The following is a 13,359-nucleotide window of genomic DNA, read 5'->3' on the forward strand; positions in this document are numbered from 1 at the left end:
TAATAACAAAATAAATGGGCAGTCATAGACCACAAAGAAAGATATTAGATATATTATGGTACATATGTATTATACAGGCATTGAAATTAGGTTTTCTTAAATGCTATACTGATATAAGTTATGCTTCATGATATAAAATAACTGAAAATAGGTGGATCCACAACTGTGTATAATTATAATTATGTAACTTAAGAGCCATATACACAACGCTTGAACAGAAACAAATAACATATTAAATTGGTTCTTATGGGTGATATTCCTTTTCCATTTGGTATTATTCTACATATTCCCAGATTTCTACAATGACCACATAGTGCATTTCTAATCAGATATTGACAAGGCGCAAGCCCTCATTCCATTGGAAGGTGAGCAGGAGGACCTCCTTCCCCTCCTACTAAGGGGCCCACTCTGCCCTCAGCAGAAGAATGGTCCAGAGGTTTGTATGAAAAAGGATGGAGTGTTCCGGGCTTCCGCTCAGGGGTCTGGGATGGGCAGCTACTTGTTGACCGAATCACAAATCAGACAATGGCTTCCCATGGTGAATCCAAGAGGGCTTGCTCCTCAGGGATAGATATGTCCAGGTATAGGTATCACTGTGACTCTGGCTTGATCCAACTATTCCTCTCTATCATCAAGGAAAACAGATTCCTGTACATTGAACTGGCACCACTGCTGGCCCAGTTTCAACTGTTTTAACAAACCAGTAGATGGTATAAAAATAAAAAAAGACTTCCTTTTTCAAATAATTCAAATTGTTCAATTAACTTCAACAGGACTTTGCTATATTAACATAGAAAAACTACTGAATTAATAAAATTTCGTAGTCTTAGTGCACATAATATAGCTCTAGTTTATTTACATCCCAGCAAATCACAGGGCACAGAATTAATGGATAGCAAAGCTTACTTGTCAAACAAAAAGAAAAAAAAGTAAAGCTATACCCGTGTGATATAGATTAATCCTTCCACTTTTCTGGAAAAATCACCCAAAATGGAAATGAGGCAAAAAGATGACTCTGCACAACATTTTCATATCAGGGCAGGGAGTTTTCTAATAACCCTACCTGAGATCATCTGAGTCTATCTGGATATTTAACTCTGACCAACAACTAATTATGAAGAATACTACAATATTGTAGATTTAAGAGGTTAACTTAGAGAAATATGGTTAAGGAGTGATATTTTTCTGGGCATTGGCCAAGTTCGTTCCTAAATTAATCTTATTACCACATTCCTTCCCCGAAAGACCTTTACATGACTTTTTGTACTAACTCTGTCATTCTGCTGACCCCCTGAACAATGAGTTAAATAAACACTGATCAGTATTTACCAAAAAGCTGTGTGAAAATTACAGTTTGTAACAATTTGAGACTTGTACTTTCAAGCCTCTTATTACACAAGTTCTCTCCACCAGGATTGCCCTGGAACCCAAAGTATCAGGACGTTAAACCACTCAAAGGCCACAATGTCCCCTCTGTGCCTGTATTTCCCATATTAAGTTTTTGTGCATGTGTGTCACAAGATTTGCAGACATTTATCTTAATTATAGGCTTCAGGACAATAATGTCCCCAACCACCAAAAAAAGGGTGAATTACATTTTCTCTCTCATGCCCTTTATATGCATTGTCCTTTTACATTCACTTTGGAGATGTAGCTTCATGGTGGGGGATAGAATACATTGCTAAGAAGGAAGTGAGAAAAACAAACCAAGAAAAATAACAAGTGATAAGAATGCAAAGTAATTGCTATCGACTGATATTTATGTTTTTTGCCTACTCCCAAATTCATATGTTGAAACCTTAATTCCCAATGTGGTGGTATTTGGAGTTGGGGCCTTTGTGAGCAAATTAATTTTAGATGAGGTCATGAGGATGGGGCACCCATGTTGGGATTAATGCCCTTATAATAGGGGTCCCCAACCCCTTGCCCTCCTTATACTGGTCTGTGGCCTGTTAGGAGCCAGGTGGCACAGCAGGAGGTGAACACTGGGCAAGGGAGTAAAGCTTCATCTATATTTACAGACACTCCCCATGGCCCACATTGCTGCCTGAGCTCTACCTCCTGTCAGATCAATGACGGCATTAGATTCTCATGGCAGTGCAAACACTATTGTGAACTGCACATGCGAGGGATCTAGGTTGTGCACTCCTTATGAGAATGTAATGTCTAATGATCTGTCACTGTCTCCCATCACCCCCAGATGGGACCGTCCAGTTGCAGGAAAACAAGTTCAGGGCTCCCACTGATTCCACATTATGGTGAGCTGTATAATTATTTCATTATATATTAAATAATAATAGAAAGAAAGTGCACATTAAATGTACTGTGCTTGAATGATTCATCCTTAAATCATCCCCCAGCCCAGTCTGTGGAAAAATTGTCTTCTGCTAATCTGGTTCCTGGTGCCAAAAAGGTTGGGGACCACTGCCTTATAAGAAACAGACTGGAGTGTTCTTTCTCTGCTGTTAGATGACACAGCAACAAGGTGGTCTACAAACCAAGAAGAGGGCCCTCACAAGATACCAAATCTACCAACACCTTGATCTTGGATTTTCAAATCTCCAGAACTGTGAGAAATAAATGTTTGTTGTTTAAGCCACCCAGTCTGTGATCATTTATTATAGCAGCCCAAACTGAGTAAGACAATAATGAAAAAGAACCTCCCTTCTCCCCTTACAAATACCATTTCTTCTGTCTCTTTATGAAATCTTGCAAAGATGTTCATGATTCATTCTTGTGAACTGTTATCCTCCCCAAGATATTTATAGCATAAAAGAAGACTTGTAATGATAGAACTAGGGTAGACCAAGGAAAAATTCCCTGACAGAGCCATTCTGTCAGAAGGAAGAAAACTGCTGAGGCATTGTTGAGGGGGCTATGCGGTTACTGATATGATTTGGCTCTGTGTCCCCATTCAAATCTCATCTCAAGTTGTAATTCCCATAATCCCCATGTGTCAAGGGAGGGACATCGTGGGAGATAATTGGATCATGGGGGTGGTTTCCCCCATGCTGTTCTTGTGATAATGAGTGAGTTTTCACAAGATCTGATCGCTTTATAAGCGTTTGGCAGTTCCACGTTCACATGCTCTCTCTTGCTTGCTGCCACATAAGACATGCCTGCTTCCTCTTCTGCCATGATTGTAAGCTTCCTGAGGCTTCCCCACTCATGAAGAACTGTGAGTCAATTAAACCTCTTTCCTTTGTAAGTTACTCAGTCTTGGGTAGTATCTTTATAGCAGTGTGAGAACAGACAAATACAGTAAATTGGTACCAGCAGAGTTGAATACTGCTATAAAGATACCAGAAAATGTGGAAGTAACTTTGGAACTGAGTAACAGGCAAAGGTTGGAACAGTTTTGAGGACTCAGAAGAAGACAAGAAGATGTGGGAATGTTTGGAACTTAGTACAGACTTGTTGAATGGTTTTGACCTAAATACTGCCAGTGATATGGACAATAAAGTCTAGGCTAAGGTGGTCTCAGATGGAGACGAGGAACTTATTGGGAATTGGAGCAAAGGTCACCCTTGTTATGTTTCAGGAAAGAGACTAGCAGCATTTTGCCCCTGCCCTAGAAATCTGTGGAACTTTGAGCTTGAGAGAGATGATCTGGAATTGGAACTTACGTTTAAAAGGGAAGCAGAGCATAAAAGTTTGGAAAATTTGCAACCTGACCATGTGGTAGAAAAGAAAAACCCATTTTCTGGGGAGAAATTCAAACCTGCTGAAGAAATTTGCATAAGTAACGAGGACTGAATGTTAATCACCAAGACATGGGGAAAATGTCTCCAGGGCATGTCAGAGAACTTCACAGCAGACCCTCCCATCATAGGTGTGGAGGCCAAGGAAGAAAAAATGATTTTGTGGCCTGGGACGGCCCCACCCCACTATGTGCAGCCTAGGGACTTGGTGCCCTGAGTCCCCACCACTCCAGCTTCAGCCATGGCTAAAAGGGCCCAAGGTACAGCTCAGGCCATTGCTTCAGAGAGTGTAAGCCCCAAGCCTTGGCAGCTTCCATGTGGTGTTGTGCTTGAAGGTGCACAGAATTCAAGAACTGAGGATTGGGAATTTCTATCTAGATTTCAGAGGATGTATGGAAATGCCTGGATGTCCAGGCAGAAGTCTGCAGCAAGGGCAGAGCCCGCATGGAGAACCTCTGCTAGGGAAGTGTGGAAGGGAAATGTGGAGTTGGAGCACCCACACAGTGTCCCCACTGGGGCATTGCCTAGTGCAGCTGTGAGAAGAGGGCCATAGTCCTCCAGACCACAGAATGGTAGATCCACTGACAGCTTGCATTGTGTGCCTGAAAAAGCCACTGGCACTCAATGCCAGCCCATGAGAGCAGCCACAGGGGCTGAACCCTGCAAAGCCACAGGGGCGGAGCTGCCCATGGCTATGGGAGCCCACTCTTTGCATCTGCATGCCCTGGATGTGAGACATAGAGTAAAAGGAGATTATTTTGGAGCTTTAAGATTTAGGCTGGGTGCAGTGGCTCACATTTGTAATCCCAGCCCTTTGGGAGGCCGAGGTAGGTGGATCACCTGAGGTCAGGAATTTGAGACCAGCCTGGCCAACATGGTGAAACCTCATCTCTACTAAAAATACAAAATTAGCTGGGTGTAGTGGTGTATGCCTGTAATCCCAGCTACTTGGGAGGCTAGGGCAGGAGAATTACTTGAACCTGGGAATCAGAGGTTGCAGTGAGCTGAGATCACACCACTGCACTCCAGCCTGGGCAATAAGAGTGAAACTTCATCCCAAAAAACGACAAAAAAAAAAAAAAAAAAAAAAAAGATTTAATGACTGCCCTGCTGGATTTCAGACTTGCATGGGGCCTGTAGCCCCTTTGCTTTGGTCAATTTCTCCCATTTGGAATGGAAGCATTTATCCAATGCCTGTACCCCCATTGTATCTTGGAAGTAACTAACTGGTTTTTCATTTTACAGGCTCCTAAGTGGAGGGGGCATGCCTTGTCTCAGATGAGACTTTGGACTTGGATTTTTGTGTTAATGCTGGAATGAGTTAAGACTCAGTGGGGGACTATTGAGAAGGCAACAATCAGTTTTGAAATATAAAAAGGACATGAGATTTGGGAGGGGTCAGTGTAGAATGATATGGTTTGCCTCTGTGTCCCCACTCAAATCTCATTTCAAATTGTAATCCCCATAATCTCCACATGTCAAGGGAAGGACCTGGTGGGAGGTGATTGGATCATGGGGGCAGTTTCCCCTATGCTGTTCTCATGATAGTGAGTGAGTTCTCACAAGATCTGATGGTTTTATAAGTGTTTGACAGTTCCACCTTCACATGCTCTCTCTTGCCTGCTGCCATGTAAGATGTGTCTGCTTCCTCTTCCACCATGACTGTAAGTTTCCTGAGGCCTCCCTAGCCATGCAGAACTGTGAATCAATTTAACCTCTTTTCTTTGTAAGTTACCCAGTCTTGGGTAGTGTCTTTATAGCACTGTGAGAACGAACTAATACAGTTGCTGACATTGTTCAAAGGTTACCCATAAGGTCCCTGCCCATTCTACCTACCTCCAGAGCCAGTGGACACAGATCACAGGGAATATGTTGGCCTACTCTGTTGGGTAAATTGCTTCTAAATACCTCTCCAACTGCTTCAGCAGAATCTATGTTTAAATCCAAACAGTGAATATGCTTAACACACTGTCCTTTTCACTCATCCAAGAAAGCAGACTACCAGCACCTTGACATCTCATAATTAATCGAGTTTCAGTTGTTTTTAAGCATGCTATAAATAATGAAATAATAAATTGCTTTTTTTTTTTTTTTTGAGACAGAGTCTTGCTCTGTTGCCCAGGCTGGAGTGCAATGGCACAATCTCAGTTCACTGCAACCTCCGCCTCCTGGGTTCAGGTGATTCTCCTGCCTCAGCCTCCAGAGTAGCTGGGATTACAGGCACCTGCCACCACACCCGACAAATTTTTGCATTTTTAGTAGAGACAGGGTTTCACCATGTTGGCCAGGCTGGTCTCGATCTCCTGACCTGTGATCCGCCCGCCTTGGCCTCCTAAAATGCTGGTATTACAGGCGTGAGCCACCGTGCCTGGCCAATAAATTGCTTTTATTAAGCAATTCGATTTTTCCTTCAATTTCAAGAGTTAAAATTATATGTTAAACTGCAAATTAATGGTGGTTTTATTATTTGGAGGAACAAAAATATAATCAAGATACATTATTAGAAAATGTACCTCCGGCACCATATAAAGCCCTGCAAACTACAGCACACAAATGATTCTGTGGTTTGAATATTTTTGTCCCTTCCAATTTCATGTCGAAATGTAATCCCCAATGCAACAATGTTGGGAGGTGCGCCCCTTTGAGAGCTATTTAGGTCGTGAGAGTTCTGCCCTCATGAATGGATTAATGTCACTATAAAAATGTTTGCAGGAGTGGTTTATCTATCTTCACTCCTGTCACATGAACTTGGCATTCATCCTCTCTTGCCCTTTTACCTTCCACTGTGTGAGGACTCAGCAAAAAGGCCCTCACCAGATATCAGTGACTTGATCTTGGACTTCTCAGCTTCCAGAACTATGAGAAAATAAATTTCTGTTCTTTTTAAATGATCCAGTCTGTTGCATTCTGTTATGGCAGCACAAAAGGGACTAAACTAAATGGCAAAAGCTTATCTATTCAAATTAAGAAAGAGAAAAACAGTGAAAAAAATGCTGGTAGGATTCATTCTTTCATTCCCTGTTCTGGAAAATCACCAACAGTTAGAAATGGGGCAAAAAGTTGATTGCACAGCCTTTTCACACCATACCAGAACATTGTCCAATAAGTCTACCTGTGGCTCACCTGATTAGTATGTTTAACTTTGTTCACTAACAGTTGGTGAGGAAGCATAAGCTTTTTACAGTACTGTAAATCTAAGAGATTAAACTGCAGCTAAACCATAAGAAGTGATTTTTTTCCTGCTTATTAGGAAAGTTTATATATAGTTTTATTGTCCTGCAGGTCATCACCAGGTTTGTATCTAAATTAACAGTCTCATTTCTGCATTTCCTCCCACTACCTACATAATCAAGAATTTATAAATGCTTTTGAAAAGCACCTATATAATTCTGTTGGTTCCCTGAATCATGGGTTAAATAAAAATTTACAGCTGTTCACCAATAATCTGTGTGGGATTTATGGTTTGTAACAATTTGGGAATTGTGTTTTCAATCCACTTTCTGGAGCTGAGGATACCTTTTCAAGGGCCTGCTGGCTGACTTCTCACAATGTTGGCCAAAATGAGGTAACCATTCATTTACTAAGAGGCTTGGGATAATCCTAACTGGTTTAGAGGATTCAACATCTGGGACAGAATGATCACCAGTGGGGACACTATCCCCAGGTTACTACAGGACTCTATCTTAGATGTTTTATAATGCAGGAGTCAACATCAGTCACTGAATGGCAGGGGATATCGCTTCTGAACAAGACATGGACCACGTTTACAGGACCAGGGAGGGAAAGGTGCCATATTCATTCAGACTCTTTCTTTTTCAATAGTGTCTGACATTTATTGGAAATATGGAAAATATTTTTCTCCAGGTAGTATAAAGGAGTTGAGCAGAAGAAACAAGTTATTTTGTTGATCAAAAAGCACCTGAGAAAATGCTGCAAATTCAGAAGAGAAATGGAATACAGGCAAAACTAACTGGTCCACAAGAGAAAATGAGAGACTCGATTTAGCTGCCAGGCACAGCTGAGCCCTGGCAGCCATGTGGCAGGAGCACAAAAAGTCTCTGGGATTGGGGAGGAAATGGGTCTCTCTGAAGGTAACAGGCCCCCTGAGGGGCAGCCAGCTGTCTGGATCATTGTCCAGGGGTTGTGGCCAGCCCAGATACCTCCGAGGTGAGTCCAGATCACTAGGAGCAGCAGTCTGTCAGTGGGATGCGATGGATGGCGATGGCAGTGGCAGCGCAGGTCTGTGGGCAGCATGATGTAGTCGTCTGGCAGTCTGGTGGGGAGGAGGGGGGTTGGCAGCGGCGGCTGTGAGTGGGCTGTCCAGTGTGTAACAGGAGCCCAGCTTTGTGCAGCTGGAGCGCAGGACGGCGTCCAAATGTGCATGGGAGGGGCTGGGCTGGCACGAGAGGGTGGAGGCAGCCAGCTCCAGAGTGAGGCCCAGGGGCGGCAGCAGGAGCCTGGAACGCTATTCCTGGAACAAAGGCAAGCACTACGCGGGAGGGGACAGGAGCGCAGGGGACATCGCGGCGGCTCGAGGGGGAGGGAGGCGCGGAGGGAGGGCGCCTGTGGAGACCCTGGCGGTGGCCACTGGCACAGCGGACCCTCCCCAGAGCACCCGCCCCCAGGCTCGAGGGTCTCCCGGCCTAGAAGTCCTCGTCCTCCTCCCATCCAAAGACCCGCTTCATCTCGGCCAGGAAGCCCCGGTAGTCACTGAGGAGGGGACTGTCCTTCTTGATGTAGGGGATCACCCACTGCAGGGCGGGCCCCGTGAGGCGGGTGATGAGGAACGTCACCTTCAGGGCGTCGTTGGAGAACGTGTTCTCGTCCACGAACATGTAGGAGCCCGTCTGCACGATGAACTCCGGGAGCCGGTCGGTATCGCCATCAAACGTCTCGGGAAAAGGAATCGGGTTCCTCCAGCGACGCGCCGCGGGCCGGAGGGGCCGGGCCAGGAGGGCCTTCATCAGTTGCACCCGACCGTCCATCGCGCCGCGCTCGCTCGGCTGAGCTTAGCTGAGCTGCGCTGGGCTTGGCGGGGGGGCTGCACCGGGGCGTAGCGGGAAGTGCAGGTCGGGGGAGGAGGAGCCGGGATATGGGCGGAGCCATGGGAAGGGCCCAGCTGCTTTGGCAAGCTCTGCCCAGAAGGCCTTGAGGTCAGTAGTGCGCCAGGGAGTCCCGGGGCACCCAGCGGAGCAGGTGGTGGGAAATGTGGTGACTGGCTTAACTGGTCGAGGAGGCGGGGTCGCACCGTAGGGGTGGGGCGAAGTCTTTCTAGGTGGGTGGGGAGTGAAGATTTTTTTGGTGAGGTCTAAGCCCATTGTGCTTGGAGAGCAAAGCCTAGAAATTCTTTAAAGCTGAGTAGTCAGCCTGGTATATCTATCCCTTGTCCCATGCTATCTGCCCTTCCGTGTTCCTTTGCAAATCCTCGGCTTTGACACTTTTGAAAATTATTGGTCAACAATTTTTTTAAATGCCCCTAGATTTGCTTTCCTCTGATGTTTTCTCATGATTAGAATGAGTTATTTTTGCCAGGTATACTACAGCAAAGATTTTGTGTGTTAGTTTATCAAATCAAGGTGTTCATGATGTAGTATATTTTGTTATTGATTATGTGTACCTTGATCACTTGTTTGCCATAGATACTTTCAACGCAGTTGGGTTGACTAGGTTATGTAAGTCCTGATGAGCAGAGTAGCATGCATATTTGTGAAACATCCATACAGGCCATTCAGTAAAAGTGTCCTACCAGTACAACTAAATGTGATATATCTTTCCTCCAAATTACAAGATACCCTCCATGAATTTTATCTATTTCTTAATAGTAGGAAATGAAATCAGTCAAATGCATTTTCTGTGTCTATTGATGTGTCCTATGGATTTTCTCTTTGTGTTAGCTTTTTGTTGCTGTCTTAATGAATTACCACAAATCTAGTGGTTTAAAACAACAGAAATTTATCATCTTATTGTTTTGTAGGTCAGAAGTTCCATATGGGTCATACTAGACCAAAGTCATGGTATTGGGAGGCTATGTTCCTTTCTGGAGATTCTATGAAATAAGTTCTTTTCCGTTCATTTAGACTATTGGCAGAATTCAGTTCCTTGTGGTTGTAGGACTGAGGTACTGTGTTCTTGCTCTGTAATATGAGGGCCATTCCCAGCTTGTAGAGGATGCCATATTTACTGGCTCATTGCCACCTTCTTCCTCTTCAAAGTCAGCAATAGTGGGTGTCAAATTTTTCTCATGTGGCTTCTTTCTAATCCTCTTTGCCTTCATCTTACACTTTTAAGAGTTCATATGATTAGATAATCGATGATAATCTTCATATTTTCAGTGTAACTGATTAGCAACTTTTGTTCTGTCTGTAGCTTTAATTCCTTCTTGCTTTATATTTTCAGGTTCTGGAAATTAGGACACACACATCTTTGGGGGATTGCCATTTTGTCTGCTACAGTTCCTTTTAGTTAGTACGGTAGTTATAATTGATTTTTGATTCATAAAACAACATTGCATTGCTGGGATAATTTCATTTAATCATGGCATATTATTATTTTTATATTTTACTAGAGTAGGCAAATGGATAAATAAATTATGGCATAGTCATACAATGGAACTCTGTATTAGTACACACAGCAATATGGAGGAGTGCTACAGATGTTACACTGAATAGAAGTTGTGAGGCACAAAATTTGTATATACTTTAGGATTTCACTTTATATCAGTGTTAAAAATAGGCAAAGCTAAATGCTTATAGAATTCAGAATAGTGGTCATCTCAGTGGAGGAGGAATTATAGTGTGTAAAATTGGATGAAAGAAACTTGTTTCCCAAATATGTTTTCCCAAGTTGCTAACATTCTGTATTCCCACTGGCAATATATGAAAGATTAAGTTGCTGTGCAAACTCATTTACGCTCAGTATCGTCAGGTTTTGTTTTGTTCTGGGTTCTTCATTTGTTGATTTTCTTTTTTACTTCAGCCATTCTAATAGGTGTGATTGAGGTTTTAATTTGCAATTCCCTAACTGCATAAATTAGGGAACACAGAACACACATAGACACAGAAAATGCATTTGACTGATTTTACTTCCTACTATTAAGAAACATAAAATTCGTATGTCCCTGAACATCTTTTTTGTTGCTTATTTGTCATACATTTATCCTTTTTAGTGAAGTGTCTCTTCAGATATTTTTTCCATTTTAAATCAGGTTGTTGACATTTACATTGTTGTTTTGAGAGTTCTATATGTATCCTGTATTCAAATCTTCATTATATATGCCATTTACAAATATTTTCTTCCAGCCTGTGCCTTCTGTGTTCATTCTCTTAACATTGTCTTTTGAAGAGCACATGCTTTTTAATATGATGAAGTCCAATTTACCAAATTTTGCTTATGAGAATTGTGCTTTTGTTGTGATAGCTAAGAAATCTTTGTCTAATCCAAGGTTTCAAAAGGTTTTTTTTCCTGTTTTCTTCTAGGAGCTTTATAATTTTAGGTTTTACCATTAGGTCTATTAACCTTTTTGAGTTAATTTTTGCATGTGGTATGAGATATAGATCAAATTAATTTTTTTGTAAATGAATATTCAACTTTTCCTGCATCATTTTGAAAAGATTATCCCTTTTCCACTGAATTGCCTTTACAAAACTTTACAAAAATCAGCTATCCATATATGTGTGGGTCTATTTCTGAATTACATATCCAATTCTATTCATCTACAGTTGGCCCTCTATATCCATGGGTTCTGCATCTGCAGATTCAACCAACGGCTGATCAAAATATTCTGGAAAAAAATAATAAAAAATAATTTGTATACATTGATTTTGTATCCCGAGACTATATTGAATTCATTTATCAGATCTAGGAGCTTTTTGGATGAGTCTTTAGGATTTTCTAGGTATAGAATCATATCATTAGTGAACAACAATAGTTTGACTTCCAATAAATATAGTACATTTATTGATTTGCATATATTAAACCATCCCTGTATCCCTGGTATGAAACCCACTTGATCATAACATATTATCTTTTTGATATGCTGTTGTATTTAGTTAGCTAGTATTTTACTGAGGATTTTTGCTGGTATACATCAATAATGACCAAGCTGAGAATCAAATTAAGAACTCAATCCCTTTTATAACAACTTCAATAAAAATACTTAGGAATGTACTTAATGAAAAAGGTGGAATATATTTACAAGGAGAACTACAAAACACTGCTGAGAGAAATCATAGATGACACAAATGGAAACACACCCCATGCTCATGGATGGAAAGAATCAATATTGTGAAAATGACCATACTGCCCAAAGCAATCTACAAATTAAATGCATTTACCATCAAAATACCATCATCATTCTTCACAGAAGTACAAAAAACAATCTTAAATTTCATATGGAACCAATAAAAAGCACCCACATAGCAAAAGTCATACTAAGCAAAAAGAACAAATCTGGAGGCATCGCAGTTACTGACTTCAAGTTATGCTACAAGGCTATAGTTACCAAAACAGCATGGTACTGGTATAAAAATAGGCATGTAGACCAATGGAACAGAATGGAGAACCCAGAAATAAAGCCAAACACAACCAACATATCTTTAAAAAAGCATACAAAAACATAATTTGGGGAAAGGACATCCTATTCAATAAATGGTACTGGGAAAACTGTCAAGACACATGTAGAAGAATGAAACTGGATCCCCATCTTTCGCCCTATAAAAAAAATTCAACAAGGTGGAGCAAAGGCTTAAACCTTAGATCTGAAACGATAAAAATTCTAGAAGATAACATAAAAACTCTTCTGGATATTGGCTTAGGCAAATAATTCATGACCAAGACCCCAAAAGCAAATGCAACAAAAATAAAAATAAATAAATGGGACCTAATTAAACTAAAATCTGCTGTACAGCAAAAGAAATAATCAGCAGAGTAGACAGACAGTATTAACAAACTATGCATTCAACAAAGGACTAATATCCAGAATCTACAAGGAACTAAAAAAAAAATCAGCAAGAAAAAAAAATCCCATCAAAAAGTGGGCGAATGACATGAATAGACATTTCTCAAAAGAAGATACACAAACAGCCAGCAAACATGAAAATATGCTTAACATCACTAATTCTAGAAGATAACATAATTATCAGGGAACTGCAAATTAAAACCACAGTGAGATACCGCCTTACTCCTGCAAGAATGGCCATAATTTAAAAGTCTAAAAAAAATGGATGTTGGCATGGATGTGGGGAAAAGGGAGCATTTTTACACTGCTGGTGGGAATGTAAATTAGTACAACCAGTGTGGAAAACAGTACGGAGATTCCTTAAAGAACGAAAAGTAGAACTACCATTCAATCCAGCAATCCCACTACTGGGAAATAAGGAAAGAAAAATCAGTCACTCTGTGAAAAAGACACATGCACATGCATGTTTATAGCAGCACAATTCACAATTGCAAAGATATGGAACCAACCTAAGTGCCCATCAACCAACGAGTGGATAAAGACAATGTGGTATATATACAACATGTACTACTACTCAGCCATAAGAAGGAATTAAATAATGTCTTTTTCAGCGACTTGGATAGAGCTGGAGGCCATTATTCTAGGTGAAGTTAACTCAAGAATGGGAAAGCGAATATTGTATGTTGTCACTTAGAAGTCGAG

The sequence above is a fragment of the Macaca mulatta genome, chromosome X, assembly GCF_049350105.2.
Source record: "Macaca mulatta isolate MMU2019108-1 chromosome X, T2T-MMU8v2.0, whole genome shotgun sequence".
Taxonomy (NCBI): Eukaryota; Metazoa; Chordata; class Mammalia; order Primates; family Cercopithecidae; genus Macaca; species Macaca mulatta.